Source organism: Mesoplodon bidens (genome assembly GCF_964165515.1).
Source record: "Mesoplodon bidens genome assembly, chromosome: X".
In the NCBI taxonomy this organism is placed as follows: domain Eukaryota; kingdom Metazoa; phylum Chordata; class Mammalia; order Artiodactyla; family Ziphiidae; genus Mesoplodon; species Mesoplodon bidens.
In genome coordinates this window covers 132,926,954-132,949,414 of record NC_138163.1, presented here as the reverse complement: position 1 = coordinate 132,949,414, position 22,461 = coordinate 132,926,954, and the positions used below count along the sequence as shown (strand labels likewise).

At 40.0% G+C, this 22,461-nt stretch overlaps 1 protein-coding gene across 1 annotated transcript in view; it reads right to left on the bottom strand.

Moving 5' to 3' along the window:
* The window catches only part of ARHGAP6 (Rho GTPase activating protein 6), a 164,505-nt gene extending 155,544 nt beyond the window's left edge, over positions 1-8,961 (bottom strand). The window contains exon 1 of the mRNA XM_081221957.1: positions 8,897-8,961. The gene's annotated coding sequence lies outside the window, so the exon portion shown is untranslated. The remainder of the gene's footprint in view (positions 1-8,896) is intronic.
* Between the last annotated feature and the right edge of the window lie 13,500 nt (positions 8,962-22,461).

Here is a 22,461-nt window from a genome sequence, read left to right as displayed (position 1 = left end):
TCCCAAGGATGTAATAAGGAGCTAATTGTAAAGAAAGCTAAAGAACTCCTAACCCAGTAACTCCTCTGCAGTTTTGGTCAACCACCACAGATGGGGAGGAAAGCTCTGCAAATATGGACAAGTACCACCACACCAGGGCAGCACTGCCATGGCAACCAGGAGAAACCCATCCATTCCAGCTGTGGGTGTGAACCTGAGCATGACCAGCCTTCACTCCTTCCTTGGTTCCAAAAGATGGATTGAAAACAAACAAACACAAGTCCAGTCACTATAGGAACAGCAAGGTGCTGTCTTTCATTGACTCGTTCAGAGACAGCTACAGTGGGAACTAATGACATCTTAGAAAATTTAAGCCTTGACCCTACATTATCTTCCTTCCCAGGAAGAGCACTGAACTCATGTTCAACACATATGGAAAGACCATTTCAAGTGACATTGTGAAGTTTGCCGAGAATGGTCAGAATAGGAAGGCTGCTGATATACTCTTAGCATGACATTGAATCAGAACTGATTGGCTGGCATACTTTCTCTACCCGGCATCTGATGTCCAGATTAAAATATATGAAAAGGTTCAAGTATCTCAATAGCGTCCTGCACTGAAGTGTCCACAAATGCTAGCTATCGAGGTGGCAGTCCAAACTGGCTCCTTCCACCGGGTCCTGACTAGAGAAGGAAACATTTGCGAATTTGCACAGCTGCATGCAGTAAGAAACCTGGGCTTGGAAGATTTACAAAATCCAATTTTCACCCTGTGATGAGGAACTTGGGCTCAACCTGGTTTCCACAAATAATTTGTTCTTAATCTGAAAATAGGCACAAGGGAGCAACTTCAAAATCTTTTTTTAAAAAAAGACAGTGGGGCTTCCCTGGTGGCGCAGTGGTTGAGAGTCTGCCTGCCGATGCAGGGGACATGGGTTCGTGCCCCGGTCTGGGAGGATCCCACATGCCGCGGAGCAACTCGGCCTGTGAGCCAAAATTACTGAGCCTGCGCGTCTGGAGCCTGTGCTCCGCAATGAGAGAGGCCGCAATAGTGAGAGGCCCGCGCACCGCGATGAAGAGTGGCCCCCGCTCTCCACAACTGGAGAAAGCCCTCGCACAGAAACGAAGACCCAACACAGCCAAAAATAAATAAATAAATAAAGCAAACTGTCAACAAGTAAAAAAAAAAAAAAAAAAAAAAGACAGTGATGGATTTTTAAAAAGTATTTATTGAACATTGTTTAAATGTGCAATTCCTATCAGCAAGATTTCTGAAGAGAGTTGGAAAATGAAAGGGGATTTACTGCCTTTGTGGCTTATTTTCCCACAGGTAGGAAACAAATGTTCCTGATGAACAGTGATAGGTATCCAGGAACCTGCAATCACTGCAGCCTGAAGCAGATTTCTCTTATAGTCGCTAATAACTATAAATAATCAGAATCGCTGTATTAAGTCTTTGCCCTCTTTCAAAATGGAATCATTCAACAGATTGTAAATGATGGGGATTTAAGAGCAATAAATTTTCTCCAAAAGTAACTTAGTTTTTAACAAATTAAATAATTAATATATATTTAAACTGCTTTATATGGATAGTGGCAATGTGCACACGAGAGAGAGAGAGAGAGAGAGAGAGAGAGAGAGAGAGAGAGAGAGAGAGAGAGAGAGAGAGAGAGAGAGAGAGGAAGAAATCTGCAAATGAACTGAAGCAGCATGGTCACATAGTTTAAGGTAAGAGATGGCCGACCTGCAGGAAAGCCTGTGATTTCACCTTCTGGGTGTTAAAAACATTCACCAAATAAGCTAATGTTTCATATGATACCCTCTGTTCCTTTAGGAAGGATTCAAAGAAACCTTTACTTGTAGCTATATAAAACCAGCAAGTATCTAAGCTCTGTGAACACTTTGGTAATATTCTAAATCAATACTAAGAAAAGATGAATTTTGAGGTCTTTCTATGAAATCATAAAAAGCTGGAATCACAAAAAATAAGGTTTGTACGAGAGGTTGCAAGCAGCAAAACCAAGGCTTTCTGATTTTCTCCATCAATCATCTGTCTTTGCTGCGTGGAAGAGTCAGACCACATTCTGTGGTTTCACACCGGTACCCATATTGCTTGTAGATGTCATAGGATCTTGATCCTCCATCATACTGAGGGGAAGGGCAAGATGTGCCCTTGTCCCAAATTTTTGTCATTACATGGTACCCAATGATCCAGACCCAAAGAGAAGCTCAAAAGCAATGATGATTAGTCTCAGTTCTCTCATGGACTAGCCAGGTGACCCTGCCACAATGGGATCCACTCCTACACTCAGTTTCTTTATCTGTCTCAGAAAAAATATTGCAGTAGAAGGCCACTAAGACCCATGCGACAGCAACAATATAAGGCAATGTGCATTGCTAAAGTCAAATTGCATCAGTTTTTTAAATACTGAGAAAACAGCCAAAAGGAAAGGTGCAGAAGAAATGGCAGGTCCTTACTGAGATTCACTTTAAGCTTTCAATAAAAATATGAGTGTCTTGGCAATGATATGTAACATTCCAATCAGCCTGGCTCGAAGGCTCTGAACCTTCTCCTAAAGCAACAGGCAGAGACATCTTAAGTGTCATCTGAACCATCTGAACTTTGAAGTTGAAAGAGACTCTGGTGCTGGAACAAGCTGAGTGAACCCCTCCAAAGCAACTGCTCCCTCATTCTTTCCTGCTTGTGTCTACCTTCCCCTGATGCAGCTCCAGGATTACGACCCCATGAGTCGTCCATATCTTATTGGCTTGCGCCCTGCCTTGTTTCAAGCAAAAGGCACAAACACACAGAGACTGAAATGTACACACAGTATCTTCTTACCTCTCCAGGGTCCTTACATCTCAGCAGTAGCAGCAGCTCCAGGCAGAACTGACTTCCCATCCTCCCCACACAGAGTCCCTGGCCAGTGTGGGAACAGAGAAGGAGCCTGGAGACAGGGATACTGCTCAGAGAGCTAGAGGAGCTGGGCAGGGCAGGAAGGCTCCCTGGCTGGAATGTGCAGCTAGAGGCCCTGGGAGGGAGAAGGCCTGGGGTCACTGTGACCCTCTGAGTCAGACACCCTGGGGAACTCTCAGCTCTGAAAGGCCTCCTTTGCAACATGAGGTGGAGAGGCACCGAGAACTTACTAGGGGTAAAATTCTAAAAGTTACAAAACTGAGGTACATGGTTATATGGATGTATACCAGTTTAAAGTAAATGGTAGAGATGCAGTACAAATGCCGGAGGGAATGCCTGTAAATTAAATGCTAACTCATATACCTGATAAGGGGCTTGTGCCCAGAATACATAAACAAATCTTACAACTCAATAATAAAAAACCCAAATAACCCAACTTTTAAATGGGCAAAGGCTCTGAATAGACATTTCTCTGAGGGAAATATACAAATGGCCAAGAAGCACATGAAAATATGCTCAGCATCATTAGCTCTCAGGGGAATACAAATCAAAACCACAATGAGACACTACATTACACCCACTAGGATGGATAAAAGGAAGTGCTGGCGGGGAGGTGGAGAAAATGGAACTCTCATACAATGCTGGTTAGAATGTAAATGCTTTGGAAAACAGTTCTTAGTTTCTCAAAATGTTAAACATATAGTTACCATATGACCCAAGAATTCCACTCCTAGTTATATGCCCAAGAGAACTGAAAATATTTGTCCACACAAAAACTTGTACGCAAAATTGTTCACAGCAGCATTACTCATAATAGCCCCAAAGTGGAAACAACCCAAATGTCCATCAATCAATGAATAATGAAACAAAATGTGACATATCCATACAATGGAATTATTCAGCTATAAAAAGGAAGGAAGAACTGATACATGCTACAACGTGGATGAACCTTGAAAACATTATGCTGAGTGTAAGAAGCCAGACACAAAAGACTACATACTGTATGATTCCATTTCCATGAAATGTCCAGAACAGGCAAATCCATAGAGTGGCAAAAGATTAGTGGTTGTCAGGGGCTGAGGCAGATGGGAGGACTGGGGGCAGTAATGACTAAGGGGCACAAGGTTTCTTTCGGGGGTGATGAAACTTTTAAAATTGACTGTGGTGATGGTTGCACAACTCTGACTATACCGCTAAATTACACCCCTTAAATGAGTGAATTGTATGGTATGTGAATTATACCTCAATAAAGCTGTTCCATTAAAACATGAAATGCTAACTCTTACTGCCTTGCCCCAACCCTTCCCCGATCACACTGGGCTCTTCTGAGATCACGCTCACTCCTGTAAATTCACCTATGTGGCTTGGCGTGGTGAGAGAGGGCTTCCCCAAGCACGGAACTGTGACTACTGGCCCCTGGCAAACTGGGACCCTTCTCCTCAGCTTCATTTCTAGGCCACTGTTGACAAGAATTCTGCTCCGGCTTCATGGTTTGGCCCCTCTCCGCCCCGACTCCTTCATTCCCGGGTGGTGACTCCATTCCCAGCACACCCATGGTTCCCATTTGTGAGAGTCCTTTTGAACCTACAGTTGCTCCTGTATCCCATGTAGCTGCCCTCTCCAAATAGATGACATGTGACTTAAGCACAGTGGCCCCTTACAGCTAAGTAACTTTCTCATAGCTGAAATTCAGTAGTACCTTGTTACCCTTCACCTTTTTTTTTTTTTTTGAAGGGAAAGGGGCTATTTTTTTTGAGCATTTAAAAAATAAGGGTATTGCCTCTAGGCGCTATTGTGCATTTTTACAATTATAAGTAAAAATGAAATTAGCAGGTGATGCCAGTGAAGGAAGCAATTCAATGACGAGACTACCACAGTGGTCATTGGGTTAAAGAAATCCAACATTCTTACATAATTTTATCATTCACGAAGAGAACTACCTTAGAGTTACTGACACATTTTAATTATTGATACTCATTAGTATTATTTCTTTCCATATCCTTTATCTTTCCAAACTCTTCTTGGGCACAATGTACCAATGCCTACGAAAATTGTTTTCTTGATGATAACTAGTTCCATCCTGTCCCATGCTCGAGATTTTGCTTGAGTCAGTGCATTCTGTTAGTAGGACTAGTCTTAAGAGAAAGGTTCACTAGTGGCCCCAATCAGTTACCATGCATAGTGTCTGGAATTTATCACATTTTGGACCAGCATGTAATTTTTGCCTATTCTGGATCTGTCTGAAAGTTTTTCAACCTTTAAAAGTCCTTAAAGTTATTCATTTTTATGCAGATGAAAACTACAATGAGGTGCCACCTCACACTGGTCAGAATGGCCATCATTAAAAAGTCCACAAATAATAAATGCTGGAAAGGATGTGGAGAAAAGGGAACCCTCCTACATTACATTGTTACTAGGAGTGTAAATTGGTGCAGCCACTATGGAGAACAGTATGGAGGTTCCTCAAAAAACTAAAAATAGAGTTACCATATGATCCTGCAATCCCACTCCTGGGCATATATCAGGAGAAAAAACAGAATTCAAAAAGATACATGCACCCCAATGTTCACTGCAGTGCTATTTACAATAGCCAAGACATGGAAGCAACCTAAATGCCCATTGATAGACGAATGGATAAAGAAGATGTGGTACATATATACGATGGAATACTACTCAGCCATAAAAAAGAATGAAATAATGCCATTGGCAGCAACAGGGATGGACCTAGAGATGATCATACTCAGGGAAATAAGTCAGAAAGAGAAAGACAAATATCATATGATATCACTTATATGTGGAATCTAAAATATGACACAAATGAACTTAGCTTTGAAACAGAAGCAGACTCACAGACATAGAGAACAGACTTGTGGTTACCAAGGGGGAGGGACAGATTGGGAGTTTGGGATTATTAGCAGATAGATGCACACTATTATACATAGGATGGATAAACAACAAGGTCCTACTATATAGCACAGGGAACTATATTCAGTATCATGTGATAAGCCATAATGGAAAAGAATATGAAAAATAATGCATATATATGTATAACTGAATCACTTTGCTGTACAGTAGAAATTAACACACTGTAATCAACTGTACTTCAGTAAAATTAATTTTTTTTAAAATTATTCATTTTTACAAGTTGGTACCATTGCCCTCTGAAGGACGTCGGTGGAAGGAGGAGGCTTTCCCGTCTGAGGGATAAGCAAGGCTGCAAATGAATGCTCCCAACAGACCCCGCCTGTGTTCATTCTGTGCTGGAATGTTCATACAGGCTTTTTCTCAAACACACTTGAGTGCTGTGGGTAATAGATGTCAAATAATAAAACTCAGAGGCACATGCTATGTTACTTTTTAAGGGAAAAATGTGGGGGGAAATCAAAGGGTTTAACAATTTTATTCACTGGCTTATATTCAGCGACTCCGAAAATTTGGCCACTGCTCAGGTTTGTGAATTTCTATGGAAAATGAACTGTGCTTGGCAAGCTTGCCGAAATATGAGGCTGATAAAAAAATGTTTCATGCTTTCTCAAGACCTTATGCCACTAACTGTGTGGGATTGGAAAAACTGTTCAACTGTCAATTTAAACACTGTAAATAAATGATTTTCTATACCCATATGAATTAATATCATTCTGTTGATTTCAGAGCATAACTTGAACTAAAGTTTCCTTGAGTTTTAACTAGGAAATGTTTCATGGAGAATATGGACTTCAGATTAGACAAGTTGAGCTCAGTAGAGTTCTATTCAGAATCAGAAATGTTAATGCAACGCATTATCTTACACTGTGGAGAACTGACTGAAAATTCAATTGACACAAAGGTTGTTAGGAAGCAGGTCCTGAACTCAAAAAAAGGAGTAGGCCAAAAGAAATAAAACATTACTGTAACAGCCCAAATCATTACATAAAAGAACACTGTGGTGAATTCCATTGCAAAGTTCATGGCTCGTGAACATTATCTGCAAACCAGTCATCTCTGAGTTTTATAGAGTCGACTATCCAACTGCCTTCTTGACCCTTCCATCTGGTATCTCAGGGTCATCTCAAACTTCATTTATCCAGTGCTGAACTCTTGACTTTCCTTTCTGGCAAACGTCTTTGTACCTAAGCCTCCTACATCTTAAGAGGTGTTTATAAAGCATTTATCTCAGTGCCTGGCATGCAGACCTGCTCAATAAAGGTTGATGATATTGATGATGATTGATGATGAAGAAGATGATGATTTTTATGCACCCAATTAGTTGAGCCAGAAACCAAATGGTTTTTCTTAATTCTTTTCTTCACTTCATGTCCCACATTTAATCCATTCCCAGGTTCTGTCAAGTCTGCCTCCAAAAAAAATCAGCAATCCTACCTCTCTTCTCCAACTCTGCTTTCACCATCCCACCTCCAGCCTCCATCACATTTCTCCTGAACAAATTTAACAGCCTTCTAACCAACCTAACCATGTCCACTCTTGTCCTTGCCCAACTAACCGTCCAGAGAGGAAACCAGAATGATCTCCTTAAATACACATTATCAAAACATATATGATGCTTATCTTGTATTTATTAAATATGTTAAACATCTTTTTGAAGCAGGTACTATTATTACTTCCATTTTACAGGTAAGGGCTTGAGCAAAGAGAGGCTGGAATATGTCCAAGATCACTCTACCTCTACGGGGCAAAGCCAGAATTCACACTCAAGAAGCCTGAGTCCAGAGCTGAGTGGTCAACTGCTACACAAAATACCATGCCATACCCAAGCTTTAAAAATAACAAACAAGCAGGCAAAGGCTGTCAACTCACTTAAAGTCCATCTGCACAGGGTTTCCCTGTGCAAAAGGGTCTGGGCTGACCTCCTCGGCCTCCCCCATCATGCCTCTCTCTTTCCTCCTGCTCTCCTGACACTCATAAACAAGACAAGCTGGGTGCTGCATAGGTTTCTGCCCGTGCTGTTCCCAGTGCCTGAACTGTTCTTCCCAGGAATTTTCACAGGGCTGGCTCCTCCTTCTTTATTCTGTTTTTGTCCATGTTTTTATTTTATTTATTTTTAACATCTTTATTGGAGCATAATTGCTTGACAATGGTGTGTTAGTTTCTGCTTTATAACAAAGTGAATCAGGTATACATACACAAATATCCCCATATCTCCTCCCTCTTGCGTCTCCCTCCCACCCTCCCTATCCCAACCTTCTAGGTGGTCACAAAGAACCAAGCTGATCTCCCTGTGCTTTGCGGCTGCTTCCCATGCTATGCGGCTGCTTCCCACTAGCTGTCTATTTTACATTTGGTACTGTATATATGTCCATGCCGCTCTCTCACTTCGTCCCAGTTTACCCCTCCCCCTCCCGGTGTAATCCCGCTCCCTCAGTAAAGCCTTCCCCGACCTTCCCAATCTGAAATCAATGTTCCCTGGCTTCTCGATCTCAACATTCCATTGGTTTTCTTCTCAGCACTTATCTCAGTTTGTAATTGCTTTCATATGCTTGTCCACTTGTCTATCGACTGTCTCTCCCATTGGTCTGGAGGCTTCACAACAATAATATTGTTTACAACTGTATTTTCACCATCTAGCATGTTGCCTGGCACTTAGTGGGTGATGAGACAACTTGATAACTGTTTGGATGAAGACAAGAATGCTTTGGCGGTATGAAACATCCACTTAGACCTTTGGGTCTCCAAATGTGATTGGAATCACCTGGGGATGCTTTTAATCAAAAGTTGAGTCCCAGGACACTGTTTTTTTAAGCGCTTACTTTTGAGGCCTATCACCTAATTTTGTAAATAATTTTTATAATTTTGATTTTGACATGATTTGGCAATGAGTAACTCACAGCATTCTTGTCTGGCAGTTACTTTTAAGGAATCATGGTGTATTTTCAGGAATCCTTGCTAGGAGAGGAAAATGTACATTATAAATCACTTTCATGTGTGATAAGATTGTTAAAAACACTGTCAATGCAATTGACATCCTATGTTTTAAGATATATAGCTAAGAATTTACATAATTACCTTGGGAGCCAATAATTTCCTTTTCAGCTTGTAGACACTTGTGTGGGCTCCTGGAAAGCTTGTGGTTCCCCCGCCCTGTAATCAGATAATGGTGTGTAATGAACAAAATGGACCAGCTGGACTCCAGCCCCAAATCAACCACAAGAGGACTCCTGCCCAGGAATCTGCATTTCAAGAAACTTTCCAGGAAATTCCTGTGCAAATAAAACTTGAAAGCTATGTTTTTCTCTTTATTTAGACTTACGTGTATTGTTTTAGAAAAATATACAACAGAAATCAGTGTCCACTTTTTAAATTTGTGGTTTAATTCTGAGAAATTCAAGATAATGTTTCACATAAAGGAAGAACATACACTATTAATTGATGTTAAGCTCACTAAGTGTCCAGAAATGCAGTTTATCAGCAATCTTTTCGGTAAAATTAATCATCTTTGTTAAATATCTTTTGTTAGCCTCTATGTACACATGGGATGAAAGGGACAGGCATTTCTCACCTTGGAGAGGAAGGATGAACCATTTGGCCAGATGGAAAGAATAGGAAGGTAAGTGCCTTAGCCCATAACTCAACTATGTTTTAGACTATAAGTGGATAATGTTAAGAAAATAAAAATCGAAAGCCGGAAGAGGTTTCTTGGCTTGCTCAAGAGATAAAGGCGGCTGTTTTTTCTCTTTTAGGGAAAGATATCTAAATTCCAGAATATGACAGAAGAGCTCAAGTTAAAAACAAAAACAAAACAAGAAGACATCCAGCACTGTTTTCGGTGTCAAATAAATAAATGTGGTAATAAACCGTGCCCTTGTCCAAAAAGCAAAGACAAGCTGTGGTGAGGATCTCACCAGGTCTTGCTTTGTCTCTATCTCACCCACAGGTTTTCCCCAGTCTTCCTTGGCACCTCCAGGGCATTCAGCATTAGTGCTTAACAGATGCTGGAGATGCTTTCCTGTCTGGTCTGCTGTGACATTCCTCTCTTCACGTGGCCCTTCCCTGCTCAAAACCCTTCCACTGTTCTTCAGTCAGTTGAGACCTTTCGGCACAAGACCCCAGGCTTTCCATGACCTGACCCTAATCCATTCCTCCAAATCCTTCTCTTGCCCTTCTTCCCAGCAAACCCTGCACACCCTGCTCAACAGAACTGCTCACTCTCATACTTTTCAGATTCTGTCTTTGCTTTTGTCATTTGCTTTCTCCAGAGTTCCCCTCACCCTCTTATTTCACATTAAATATCCCATCCGTTATTACATCTTGCTTGTATCTTCTGTGCACTAGGTTCCATCCCCTTTTGCCTACTCAAGAGCATCACTCCAGCCATTCTCTTATACATCATTAATTTTCTCTTCTCAATTGGATGAGTCCCATTAAAGTAAAAGTAAACATTAAAACGTACTGATATAACTCCCACCAAACAAAAGTTCTTGGTCACACTTCCCTTTTTAGCCACCTCCTCATTTCTCTCCTTCTTTTTACAGAAAAAAAAGCCTTCAGAGAACTGTTCATATACCCTGCCTTCCATTTCCTCTCTTCCCAGTCTTTCTTGAACCCACTCAGTCAGGCTTTTGCCCCCTCCATCCATCAACACTGCTCTTATTGAGGTTACCAGTAACCTTGACACTGCTCAATCCTCTGATCAATCCTCAGCCTTCATTTTACTTGACCCATCAGCAAAAAACCCCACAATGTATCCAAACCAGAGCTCTTTTAGGAGTCCAAGTGGGTGCTATTGACAAGTATGCTAATTGATAATTGTGCATTACCTAGGATTGTATCTGGCAAACAGACTTACTGTCATCTACTCATCGGAAGCATCACACCTACCTATCACAGCCCATTGTCCCCTCCCTTTAAAACACTTTCTTCTCCTGGCTTTTCAGATGCCACACTCTCCTGGGTGTCCTTCTAGCCCACTAGCCACTGATTTTGTCTCCTATGCTGCCTCCTATTTCCTCCTCGCCTCCCGGAATGTAACGTACTGTTGGCATTTCCCATAGTTCTCTTTGGATCTCCTTTATTTTTCATCTGCAGTTACTCTATTGGTGATTTCAACAAATCTTAAAGCTTTAAATGACATCTATACACTAATCACCCCCTAATTTATATCTCCAACCAGGACCTTTTTGCCTGAATTCCCTGAGTTCTTCAACTTCCTCTCAGCCCACTCCTCTATGGTTTCCCCCATCTAAGTCGATGGCAAGTTCATCCTTTCAGTGACTCAGGCCAGAACCTTGACTCCCTATCACCTCTGCCTACACATGGTACTCCACAGCCAGTCCATTAGTGAATCCTACTATTACTGCGTTCAAAACATGCCCGAATCTGACCTTTTCTCATCATTTCCACTGTTCCACTCCGGGCCAAGCTAAAATCATCTCTCACCTCGATTAATAATAAAAATTTCTAAATGAGTCAGCATAGAAAGTGGTTCTGCAAACCCTCCCTAAAATACTCATTTTTCCTCACTGAAGATAATTTTCCTTGAGAAAATCTTCGGATTGTCAGTGAGTCACTTCCAGTCTTACCTTTTTCTAGAAAGGTATTAACGCAGATGACGCAGAAGAAAAGAGAGGTGCAGAAAAGCTCTCCCAAATCCCACAGTGGGGACTTGGATTGCTACAGAGAGTGGTTTATGCTTTGTCAGTTCACAGGATTCTTACTGATGCCTGAATTACCCTTTCTTGCTCAGAACAAAATAGTACCATTCCATGATGTGTGTTTATTCTTCATGTGGACAATGTATAGAGTGGGCATTCCCATGCACTTTGGGGCTGAATGAGCTGATCTTGGTAGTATCACCCTTCCTGCCCATGACTGATCCTGGAACCCAGACCGAAAGCCATCAGCCTTCCTTACAGCCAGAGGCACGTGATGGAAAGGTGTCTGGAGGCTTCTGCAAAATGTTCCCTTGACTGTAAGCAAGAGACACAGGAAAAAGGAAGCCTTTCCTTCCTCTGTGCCAGGGTTTCTCAACCTCAGCACTATTGACATTTGGGGTCATCTGTTGTGGGGACTGTCCGGTGTATGAAGGATGTTGAGCAGTAACACTGGCCTCTACCCACTAGATGCCAGGAGCATCTCTTCAGTTGTGACAACCAACAATGTCTCCAGACATTGCCAGACATGTCCTGGGAGTGGATTACCCCAAGGTGGGAACCACTGGCCTAAATATTGTCACATTTATCCCCAAACTGCCACAGGTTCTCTCAATACCAGCTTAGAGATGCTTAGAGGAACACAAAGTCAAGAGAATTGCAGGAAAAAGACCAGAGTCACTGGATGAAACCCATTATACCTATAGATTTTTGGTGACACAAGCCTCTACAATTCCTAATCATTTAAGCTGGTTTAAATGGGTTTGGCAATTATTATCAGCCAGGGGCATCAAAGTGATCCAGGGTCCACCATCACAGTTCACAGCACATTGCTTTATTCCAGGGCATCCTATAGCTTGGAGAAATGAGCCAAGTCCCACCTTGGGGCACGATTCTATGGGTTCAGCTTTATGTGTAGGACAGAAATAAAATGGCTCATTTCCCCATTTGTTAATTGCTGCTTGTCCACACTTGTTCTGGAATTGTATAATTTCAAAGCAGGAAGTGATCTTAGGGAAGGAGAATTAAGCTAAAACCAACGTCTATGTTTATCATCAAAGGAAGGCTTTCCAAAGAGGATTAAGCCATGTGCCTGCAAATATCAGGAAAAGAGCCATTATCCACTTCAGAACACTTCCTGAGAATGACGAGTCACCATACATCTTTTTTTTTTTTTTTTTGCGGTATGCGGGCCTCTCACTGCTGTGGCCCTTCCCACCGCGGAGCAGAGGCTCCGGACGCGCAGGCCCCGGACGCGCAGGCCCAGCGGCCATGGCTCACGTGCCCAGCCGCTCGGCGGCATGTGGGATCCTCCCAGACCGGGGCACGAACCCGTGTCCCCTGCATCGGCAGGCGGACTCTCAACCACTGCGCCACCAGGAAAGCCCACCATACATCTTGTGTAAAAAGAAAAGGGAGATGTGTTCTTATGGCTACATACACTTAAATAGTCCCTTCTCCCTAAATAGGAATTCTACGTGGTTTCAATGACTAAATCAATTATCCATCTACAGTGGACTTCCTGTCATTTCTGTGGGCAGATCTGTCATTTAATTTTACCATCTAGCAGTATTTTTTTAATCTGAAAACTGATGAACAAATAGAGGTGGCATAATTGGCAGACTATGAAATTCTGGGTATAGAGGGGAGGGGGAGAAGATAAAAAATTATAATCTACCTCTTATGATTTTTATTTTTCATATACATATTAGTTTGTATTATCTTTCCTTATTATAAAAGCAATGAAAGCTTAAAACTAAAAAAAGCAGAAATATAGAAATAAGCAAAATGAATAATATTTAAATAATCTATAATCTAAGAATCAATCACTGTTTATATCTTAGTGAATATTCTCCCAAATATTTTTCTTCCATATTGAGATATTTCTTCCCAAATAGTATCATATTATTTTGAAATCTACTATAATGTATTTTAAAAGTTCCTTTTATCAGATGTTCAAGTTGTTCCTAATTCATCCCCATCTGTAAACAGTGCTTCATATGAATAGCTAGCTGAAAACAAGTCACACATGCTCAAAAACAAAAATGTAAGGGCAAAACACAAACGAAAAAAAATTCTGCAAAATTGCCCAAGGCTTAGGATATCATTGGCTTCAGAGTTCTGCTACCATTCACTTGTACATCCAGTCACAGAAACCAGCCTCAAAGGGGACAAAGGGGGGGCTTCCCTGGTGGCGCAGTGGTTAAGAATCCGCCTGCCAATGCAGGGGATATGGGTTTGAGCCCTGGTCCAGGAAGATCCCACATGTCGCGGAGCAACTAAGCCTGTGAGCCACAACTACTGAGCCCGCACTCTGAAGCCTGTGAGCCACAACTATTGAGCCCACGTGCCACAACTACTGAAGCCCGAGCACCTAGAGCCCGTGCTCCACAACAAGAGAAGCCACCACAATGAGAAGCCCATGCACCGCAACAAAGAGTAGCCCCCGCTCGCCGCAACGAAGACCCAACGCAGCCAAAAATAAATAAATAAATCAATAAATATTTTAAAAATAAATAAAATTCAACTTAAAAAAAGAGAGGACAAAGGGGAGAGAAGAGCAACCAGCTTTGCAACAAAGGAAACTACCCCTGCGACAGACATGATAGGGCAAACACTAAATGAACCTAATGGAGAAACATTCAACAAATGAATCCCAAGCAGAGTTTCTCACTTTATAAATCATAGAGTCACTGCCTAGAAAAAAACAGGTTTTCCTCAATCACATAATTAATAAAAATAAATAATTTGCTCCTCTACAAAAATCCTGTGATGCCAAGTCCAAATATCTAGATTTACATATATATCCACAAATCTGTATTTATATCTATATTTGTATTAATATCTGTATTGATACCTATACCTATGCCTATATCTATATACATACCTGCAACTATACCCATATATCCATCCAACCATCCATCTATATATCAGTGGTTCTCAGACTTGAATGTGCATCAGAATCCCCTGGAGGGCTTCTTATTAAAACAGATTCCTCTAACCCATCCCCAGTTTCTGATTCAGGATATCATTGACACAGTCTAAGAATTTGCATTTCTAATAAGTTCCCAGGTGATGCAATGCTGGTGGTGTGAAGTCTACACTTTGAGAAGCGCTGCCTATACTTCTACCTCTATCTTTATCTCTATCTCATTACCAATCTACATTTTAGTAAACATACGGCTATCCCCACGTACGTATTTTAACTTTCATTATCATCAATTGTTAATATAAATCATAGTGTTACATACTATACAAAAGAGATATCATGGTGCTTTCAAATTCTCTCCACTTAATTGAATAAAACATTACATAAAAATTATTACCATGTACCTTCTTCCACCCAGGATAATAGTTAAATCATGGTACATTTCTTGCTTTTACTTGGTTTTCACTGCCTTTGGCTTTTAACTTGATGTATTTACATCTTAATGATTCAGATTTATTTTCCAAACAGTGAGATGAAACAGGGACAACTCAAAGCCAGCTTCATTTTGAAACTGGCCAAGCTCTTGTAAACAAGCTCTTGACGGAGCAATTTATAATTCTCTAAACAGTTGGGGGGAAAATATCACATGGAAAAGCAGATGTTATTCTCCTCACTTTTTTTTTAGGTCTACAATTATTGTCTACAGTACTGAACCAATCATATTACTTCAGGTAAATTTTGGCTTTGCTGGATGTCAGCCATGTTAGCCATACTGAAGATGTGGTTCAAAGAACAAAGCTTCTCAGAGACACTTCTGTTGCCTGCTTCCTCATGTTAGTTTGACAGCGCTGGATTTAGGGGTTGTGTTGGCTCATGTGTGCTGCATGCAATGGGAACACAGTTCCCCAGATGCCAACCTTAACCTAAATAAAAGCTAGGCCTGCATCTCTTCAGGGTCAAGTTAAAGAATACGGGCTGTGCTGTCTCAGACCTCAGTGGGTACCAATTAGAGACAAGACGTATACACAAGGAGATGTAATCGGTCATTTTAATGGGTAAACAGTTGCAGGACTGAGAAAAAGAAAGTCACTTTGTGCTGGTGCAGTTGGGAAAAACTTCATATTCCATTTGTTCAAATCTTTGAGAAACAAACGTTATTTCTCCAGAAAGCGAAACGCAGACATTGAAAAAGGAGGCAAATTTTTACAGATGAGGTCAAAGCAGAGGCTGTCTGGATGGAGGAGTTAATGTGTGACAAGACAGGGAATAATCCCAAGAATGATGGATTTCACTACTGAAATGATGATAAATTACAGGCCACCTGCAACCTATCCCGAATGTCTTTTATGGTGGGAGAACAGGAGAGATGGAAGAATGGGAAAAAACGTGTGCCCTAATGGAGAAAAGGAAAATGTGTGTTTTGACCAGTTCAGAGAAAGTCTCTCTTTCCACCTTAATATATCTGAAGATGGATAGATGCGTGTGCATGTACACACTCACATTCAGACTTTACAGAATAATTCCAATTTAAATATAAGATCCCCTTGTTCCAATTAAGCATTCAAAATGCCCCTAACTGCAAACATTTCAGCAAATAGCCACTGAGTAAATGATATAGTAAGCAACACTGAAATAAAATTGCCACTAAAAAAAAAACTATGCCAAAAAAGAAAGAACTCATAGGCTGTAATAATACAAAACTCTGCATTTTAACATCTACAGCTGTATATGTGTTAGGTGTTGGGGTTTTTTGTGTTAAAGATATGTCCAATATAAAAAGATAATTTATTGCAAATTGTGAAGAGAATTTACTGGAAGCATTACAATAGGAGAAATGGTGACTGTAAGAGTTTTCAGACGCAACAATTGGCCTGTAGTTCCAATTTGTTTAAAAATTTGTTCTATTAGGCACAAATTTAGTTGCAAAATGTTATTTTGAAGTAAAAATTAGTATAAAAGATGGGATAAGTGAACATTTTCCAAAATGAACATCTTTTCTAAAGAAATACAATATTATATATAAAGAACAGTGAGATAAATGCCACTCACGAGTAACTTCTCAATAAAATGCATGAACGCATGAATAAAAGAATACATTTTTAGAAATCTGTTGGTTCTCAGATTGTAGCTCCCAGAACTTCAACAGATATCACACACACACACACACACACACACACACACACACATACTCATTTTCAAATTGAACGTAATCCTATTAAAAACAAAATTGTGCCAAAAGAAGTTACAACTGCCCATCACACCGAAAGATGCACAGTTTAGCTATAGCCATTACAGCAGGTTCCACATTGTTCAAATTCCGATTTTAAAAGCACAATAACACACAAAGCAGTTATCAAGACAAGTTTGCATCAGAAATTCAAGAACATTTGTCACAGGAATAGGGTAAAACTTTTTACTCCCATCATTAATATAAACTGACCATAAATATCAAAGCTGCCGGTATCTTAGCGAGAAATCTTTATGAAGGAATTGCAGTTAAAAATGACAGCTCTGGCACAGGGAGATCAGCTCGGTGCTTTGTGACCACCTGGAGGGGTGGGATAGAGAGGGTGGGAGGGAGGGAGATGCAAGAGGGAAGGGATATGGGAACAGATGTATATGTATAACTGATTCACATTGTTATAAAGCAGAAACTAATAAAAAAAAAATGACAGCTCTGGGGCTTCCCTGGTGGCGCAGTGGTTGAGAGTCCGCCTGCCGATGCAGGGGACGCGGGTTCGTGCCCCGGTCCGGGAAGATCCCACATGCCTCGGAGCGGCTGCGCCCGTGAGCCATGGCCGCTGAGCCTGCGCGTCCAGAGCCTGTGCTCCGCGACAGCAGAGGCCACAACAGTGAGAGGCCCATGTACCGCAAAAAAAAAAAAAAAAAAAAAGTGACAGCTCTGGAAAATGAGATAAGGGACCAACTAAGGGATTATCTTTTCTTTGTACTGTGATGAGATATACATGAGTAAGACTGAAACACTGATGTCAACTTTAGAGTTGCAAAATGTCTCAGGTCTGAGGAACATCTCAAGAAATTGTCGGAGAATAAAGAAAATATTTTAATTAATCATCTATAGTACAGAGCTTCACAACCTTGGTATTCTTGACATTTGGGGCTGGGTCATTCTTGGTCGTGGGGGGCCGTCCTGTGCATTGAAGGATGTTTAGCAGCATCCCTGGTCTCCACCCCCTAGATGCCAGGAGCAAACCACCCCCTCCCAACTGTGACGACAAAAATGTCTCCAGACATTGGCAAAAATGTCTTGGCGTTGGGGTGAGGGAATTCTCCCAGTTAAAAGCACTGATAGCACACATTTACGTAAACGTCTTTGATCAATTGTAGTAAATATTATAAAACTGTCCAAAAATTTATATTCATGCAGAACTCATTCTGTGAATTGTGCCAAAGTGTTGTATACAAATTTTTATATTTAATCAGAACACATTGACAAATCTGGAATGACTGCTTCTTAGGCATAAACATTATTAAAATCCACTAAAATACTTCTGATGATCTTATGAAAATTTCCAAGGATTCTCATCCAGAATTTGTGATTTGAGGCTTAAACCAACACATTATCACTGTTTTGCATAACGCTCTCTACAAAATGGAAGCACAGATTGTGTTATCATTGGAAACTGCATGGGAATGATGTTGCTTATGTTATACTTTAGATGAAGGAAAACAATCTGTTTCTCCTGTTTGAACAGAATCTCAGAGTAATATTACTGAGGATGGTACACCCTGAAATTCTAAAGATTTTTACATTAGTTATCACATTTATCTTAGATAAATATTGATAGTTTGCATCAATGACTCAGGAATCAACTGGCAAAAAAACCCTTCCTGGGGAGATTATTTCAGAAATATTCAACTGCAATAAGCATTTAAGTGAGATTTCGCTCTTAAAATTTGTCTTGGTAGAACTTGCTAGTAAAGTGAACAAAGAAAAAGTATATGCAGGTCAAAGGTGGTTGACTCTACTTTCAGTTTTTTATTCTGAGAAATTAATTTTCCAAATAAGGAAAATAGGCACATTTTCTTGGCTAAATTTATTTTAAAATATGTGACTACATCGTTTAATGATAATAAATCCAGAGATTGAAATGCTTATCAACAACTATTAAAATTATGATATATTCACTGACAATGCAGAAGAATTATTCAAATTTGACAAGAAATGTTGGGAAATTTTAAGAATAATTATTGAGCAAGTCAAGCGGAGACAACATGCTTACTTCAATAATAAAAGATGAAATAAAAAAGCTATTACTATTTTTCTAAATTGTTTATTTCTTTCTCATTTCTTTTTACAATTTTCTGATGAAGATGATTCATTTATCACTAAAGGTAGTCATATTATCATATCACCAAAAGACATTTCATATAATTAAATGCATGTAAGAAAAAAATATCTTTGTTAGTCTGTACATATAAATTATTCATTCAGAAAAAATTGTCACTGTTATTCACATTCCCATGCAGACAAACATCTCAAACCTAAATTTTGATTCTGTAATTATTTGACATTTATTATTGAAATGATAAAGATTGAAATTATAAGGATCTAAAATAGATCTCATTTGAAAAAGGAAAACATCGCAGATCAAACTTTTTTTTTAAAAAAAGTAGTTCTTGCTAGATTAATAGCTCTCCACTAGGGTGCCTTTCCAGCTCGTAGGAATTTGGGGATATATGGAGGCATTTTTGGTTGTCACAACTGGGGGAGGGCACTACTGGCACCTTCAAAAAAAATAATCTGGTCCCAAAGTTAATAGTGCTGAGGCTGAGAAACCCTGCTCTAGATAAAAGTATTTTCTGGTTTAACTTGTGCAACAAAGCAAGAAGCACCCAATTCAACTGTGATGAGAATTCCTTTTTGGAGAACATGTGATTACCAAAGACATTTTGTTTCTTCCATGGAAGGCAGAATTTTAACTATCCTTTCTTGCTATTGTTGGCATCTTATGGAGCAGGAAACAAAAGGGAAGACTGAAGGGACAGTAGGAGCAGCCTCAAAGGAGCAGTCCTTGCACTGCTGTTCTCTAACTGGAGATATCTTATTTGAGCAGAAAGTATGTGCTTTGATACCAAGTCAATGTGATGCCCTCACTGCAAAATGGGAATCACTTGACATGATAAGAAAAACACATCATAAAAATTAATACGGCTAAAGCTTAAGCAGTGAGTTTGAATAACTGTCTTTTTCCCCTTCCTGATGTCAGCCATAAGTGATATTCTGTATTGCTTAGGAGTCACTACTAAAATCAAACTTTTAACAGCCCTAAGTAAACATCTTCATTTTCCAAAGACCTAAGTGATGGCAGAGTAATATGATTGCTTACAGCTGCAAATGCCTCATTGTGAACTAAACACTTGTTAAACTTTGGCTAAAATTTCTCTTCAGTGGCTTATAGTGTCTTTTCCAAATAAAATCATTTTTAAAAACTAATTCACTAAATAATGCCATGGTAGGCCCCTTAATTAAGTCATGAATAGATGATACAAATAATCCATTGATTACACAATAAATGCACATTAAGTTAAAACAAAACAACCTATGTTCCTAATTATAAATTACTTTATAATTTTACATTAGGGACTAGCACTGTGTAAATTACTCACATTTTACCCCACCCAAAGGAAAGAAAAATAGAAAACTTCATGCTATGAAGGAAAAAAATATTTCCTGTGTGTTTACTTTTCCTGGGTGTCTGTGATATTCTTTAGATTATAAGTCATCAACATTTCAGGAGACAGGTGTCAAGATTCTGAACGGGTTAGGAACGAGAAGCTGAGGTAAGGGAAGGGAATCTGGCATTCATTCCTACTAAGAAAGAAACAAAGTCGTGCTCCCACAATCCATTGCAAAGACTTGGGGAAAAAAAGTTCCTCTTGAATTGCAAATAGTTCAGGACAAAACATACAGTCATTTACCCTTCAGTATGAATTACTTTAATCAAATTCTTTTGTTCTAAAGCCAAACTGAGTTCAGCCCTTTTAAGATTTGGAGAGACTTGATCTTGCTGGATGTTCTGCAAAGTACCAAATAATTCTGGAAATGTCAACACCTCTGGGAAGGGCACACCAAGTAAGCACCATAATCCAGAGGTATTATCGCTACTGGTGAGTATAGAGACATTTGGATACCAAAAGAAAAGCAAGAAACATCACTTCACCAAAACATAGTGACGACTTACCAAGCCCTCTACTAGGTGCCAGGAATGCAGGTGCTGGTGTAAAAAGATAGGATAAACAACCAGGTCCTACTGTACAGCACAGGGAACTATATTCCATATCCTGGGATAAACCATAATGGAAAAGAATATGAAAAAGAATGTATATATGTGTATAACTGGGTCACTTTGTTGTACAGCAGAAATTAACACAACATTGTAAATCAGCTATACTTCAATTTAAAAAAAAGATAGGAATAGTTGAGACTGAGCCTTAATTCACACTGCTTCCTAGGAATTTTGACTCGAACACAACCTGCTTCTGGGTAATATCTTATGCTAAAAAGGAAAACAGACTGTGTTTATCAAAACAAAAAGACTTCATTTACAACAGGCTTGGTGACCACAGAAGTTAGCTCAAATCTTTGGTTAATCTACTCCGTTAGAAGGCACTTTACAGGGACGGCAAAAGCATGAAAACAGGCATTGCTGATTTGATCAGCACCTGGCTCGCTTCTGGGGGCATGCATTAACGTGGCACCCATTCAAACATGCAGTGATAGTTTACATTGAAACCCTGACGTTACAAGAAAATCACTTTTGTGTTGTGAATGCTGTTGTTTGGTATTAGATTGGTGATGATGTTCTTATTTTACTGAAGGAAGAATAATAACGTGTCTAAAGTCATTTCTGAACTTTGTACATTCAGCCCCCAACATCTGACTGGTATTGTTCTGTGTGGTAGTATAGCTACGGTACACACCATGTACCCAGTGATTTAGTGGACAAGCATTAATAGACTGGATTGGGTGGGGAGCAGTACAAAATCTTTTTAGTGCAACTTATCTCCAAGTCTAACGTTATTTTGGTGCCCTGAAGTTGCCAAAAGGCACCTGAGGCTTTTGTGTACCAAAATTCCACTGTCAATTTAATTTTCAACCCATTCAATCCAAAGAATATTAACCCACAGCTAGATTGTTCTTCAGACCAAATAACTCAATGTTTTAATCAAATTCTCTCAGGGCTATAAAATAGCTAATTCTGTGAAAGGCAATTGATTTGATAATCATAGAGGCATGATGGGGACTCATTAAAACAGGCAAGCGTTAGAAAGGAGCTTTTCCTCTAAACGGCAGCTCTAGCATCTTTGTAATTCAATGAATCCCATTACACCTACACAAGAACAGATTTCTCACTTTAAATAATGAACTTCACGAAGGCTGACAAAACTGGGCACTGTTGACGCCAGGGTCATGAGCTCATTATGGGAAGTTCCTGGAGCTGGTGCTCGGAGAGTGATTCATTTGTTCTCTCTGTGATGGTAAAGGTTTTAAGGATCAACACTGGAGTAGTCATTTTTTTTCAACATTTCAATTTAGTAATTCAATAGTCAGACTAGCTAACCCTCATTTCTTTTCGCTATCTCATCTCTTTCCAGCAAGTTCTTCCAGAACTGCATGTGTGTTACTATATATTCTCAGGAAGATTCTGGCCATCGTTTTATAATCACCACCACCACAATGACAACAATAACAACAACAAGAAAAGGTAACAATTATTTAGCACTTACTACAGGCCAGCTACTGTCTACGCATGGTTCTAAGCCCAGGGTGCTCCACCGTGCTGACTGCAAGTCCGAAGGAAACCCAGCAAATTTCTCAAGGGTTAACAAGATACATGTGTGTCTTAGAGTTCCAGAAAGCGTAGCAACTACCATTTTGGTATCTCTGAACAGGGTGGCCTAATGTTGAAAAACAAATAAGTGTCATCCTTCGTGCATTCCACAAATATTCACTGAGGGCCTCCTGTGTGCCAGGCTCCAGATATGCCCACTCATTCAGGCGTCACCACAACAGCAGTTTTCCCACTGTC